The sequence below is a fragment of the Pundamilia nyererei genome, unplaced genomic scaffold (assembly GCF_000239375.1).
Source record: "Pundamilia nyererei isolate P.nyererei 1_Seehausen unplaced genomic scaffold, PunNye1.0 scaffold00112, whole genome shotgun sequence".
Lineage (NCBI taxonomy): Eukaryota > Metazoa > Chordata > Actinopteri > Cichliformes > Cichlidae > Pundamilia > Pundamilia nyererei.
Window position 1 is genome coordinate 368,805 of NW_005187513.1, and position 3,113 is coordinate 371,917.

The following is a 3,113-nucleotide window of genomic DNA, read 5'->3' on the forward strand; positions in this document are numbered from 1 at the left end:
AGCTAAAACCTCAGATAACTGTAATGTAATTAAGAGGGAAAGGTTATCTCAGGTCACCAAACCTCCATCCAAGTATGTAAAAAGTCTATTATAACAGAGCTTGCTCTTGGTTATAATGGACATTATGAGCACAGGCGGAGGTTTTTAATTGTTCTTTTGACCTTTTTAGATTAAAACTGATCCTGCTTTTTTTTCCTGGCAGCTTTTTTGTAGATATAATCAACCTTTTGTCCTAATGTCAACATTATGTTTAATAAAAAGAAGAGCAGTATTACAAGTGAGGTAATGCTCAACAGTGCAAAATAAAAATCATGGGAAAAATTAAACACCAATAATAAGTGATAATGAAAAAGAAAACATTAAAGTCGGTAAATAAAAAGCAAAGTGATAAAGATTACACTGACTTGCACAAAAAACTCAAAGTGCTGTGGTATAATATTGATTATAAAAGGTTCGTTTTGAGTAACAGCTAACATAAACATCACAATTCATGCTGAAAACTTGGGTTGGCTTGTGGTGTAAAGTATAGTTGTGTTTATATATCATAAATTAAAGTATGGTTTAGGTTTACATAAATACTTATATACTCTATATGGGCAAAAGTATCAGGTCACACCTCTCAATCTTTGAGTTCGGGGGTTTTTGTTCCCTTTGTCACAGCTTTATAAAATCAAGCAGCTAGCTGTGCACGCTGCAGGTGGGCCGTTGTAAAGCAGGAATGTCAAACTCATTTTACATTGTGGGCCACATATTTCAGTTCAATTCAGTTTTGTTTATATAGTGCCAAATCACACTATATGTGATTTGGCACTATATATATGTGCCAAATCACAACAACAGTCGCCTCCACGCGATCTTAAATGGGCCGGAACAGTAAAACTACATGATATATTAGTGTGTGTGTGTATATATATATATATATATATAGTCATTTACTGAAAATCTTAACATAAACAGACTATCTAGCAATTATAAAAATACAATTTTTGCTAGTTTACTGTGGACACATGAATTAACAGTAACTTTAAGTCATTTGATTGTTTTTCTATTAGGTAATTTCTTTTATGTCGTATGAAAGGCAGTGAGGGTGGCAGTCTTTATCAACAGGAAAACCTGTAAAAATTAAAAGTTCAAAATCTATCTGTACACTCCTTCACCTTTCTATAGCTGTCCAGTTCAAGTCTTTAGCATCATAAATAGTTTACAGAAGCTCAAGTGTGATACTGTAACATAATGCCACCATTTCAAGAGGTTAATCTGTTTTGTCAAATCTTTATATTCCACAATCAGTGACAGATTGTGTTAACTTACAGAGTACAGAGGAGCTCAGGGCATTAAAGATTTAATAAATGCAGAGCTCCAAACCTCCCCTGGCATTAACATCTGCACAAACACTGTGTGCTGGCAGCTTCGTGTATGGGTTTCCGTGCCTGAGCAACTCCTGTAGATGCAACTCATAGGTGGTCCAGCACTTTTGTTCATACAGTGGATACAATTCAAAAACCAACTTGTAGTGTTGACATATTGAATAAAATAATATTAGATCTTCCCTGTAACAGATGGTTATTTCATCATTTATATGTAATTCATGTTGCAAAACTAATAACAGGGTGAGGAGTAAATATTTGTTGTTACTGTTACAAATACTTACAAATGCTGTTGTGGGCCTGACAGGGAGAACCTTAGGTAATGTTAAAAGTGACGGATAGTGATAAATATGGGCTTATAGTATTTACTTGATATGGATTTACTCGTATATATTTTACAATTAGATTCAGTTGCTTGCCTCTGTGATCTGATGAATGCTGGACAAGAGCCGTCAGTGCTGCACTATCTAAACCTAACAAATGTTCCCCCAACAGAAGGCTAGTAATATTTGTTTTGATTTTGTCAATAAGACAGAGCAGTCTGTCTTCTCCAAACACATTCGTTGTCAGAGTAATGCAGTGCTAACATTTCTCCCTTAATTTCCTTGAGCAATATGAGGAGAACAGCTTCAAAACAAGACATTTTGTTTAAATGGCCACCAAGTTACCACTGCTGACAAAGGTGCAATCCATCAGCGCTGAAAAACTGCATAAACACATCTGTCACCCTTTTTCATGAACGTGTCGCTATTAATCACATTCCCTCGCCGTATTGTGGACGATGTAATCAATTATTACTGCTATACATTATCATTAATGGACACTTTAAAAAAAAAACTTGCATGAAATTAGTCTTTTTCCGGAAGGAGAGATATAAGTGCGAGAATGGTTTGAAGAATAACTGAATTAATTTGACATGGTGCGGACAATAAGTCGAAAAAAATCATTGATAAAACTTCACAGTAAGCGTTCATTAGAAATATGAGCATGATGTGGTCTGAATACTGATAGAGGAAAAAATGTGAAGAGCTATATCAGACAATAAGGCACATGGAGTGGATACAGTGATGACCTTGGTTGAGGTACCAGTTCTGAAAAAAGCTGAAGCTAAATGGATCGGAAGGTAAAGAAGTGACACTGAATCGTTTCACACGGTCTTCATCAGGGAATACTTTGCTTAGTAGATGTTCAAATTTATTTTCTGTCCCTCTCACTCTTCAGATTTTTCCATCATATGGCAGCTTAAAAGTTCATTCTTGATCAGAGACATTACAGTGCTGCTTCAGGTCATTGTCTATCTATTTATTTAATTTTGTCACGATCCTGGGTCTCTGAGCCAGCGTTTTCAGTTTACGTGTTGAGTTCTTAAGTTATTCCTTTATTATGTTGAGTAATTGGATTATATTTTGGTTGCCTTTAGTTTCATTATGTTTCACTTAGGTCTTCTATGTTAGTCTGTCATATTTCTTGTCTTCTTGTCAATGTTGTGAAGTTGTATTGTCATTTCTGCTTTGCATTCTGTTTCCTGTTTTATTTTGAAGGTCTGTGTCCTATGTCAGTGTAGTCAGCTTTGCTTCCTTTGTCTCCTTATGTCAGATTAGTGTCAGCTGTTTCCCCATGTGTTTCCACTTCCCCCTAATCACCCTTGTGTGTATTTAGTCTGTGTGTTTCTGTTCATTCTTTGTCGGGTTGTCTGTTGTTCATGTAATGTTCCCCATGCCATCTAAGGCTATGGCCACACGTACC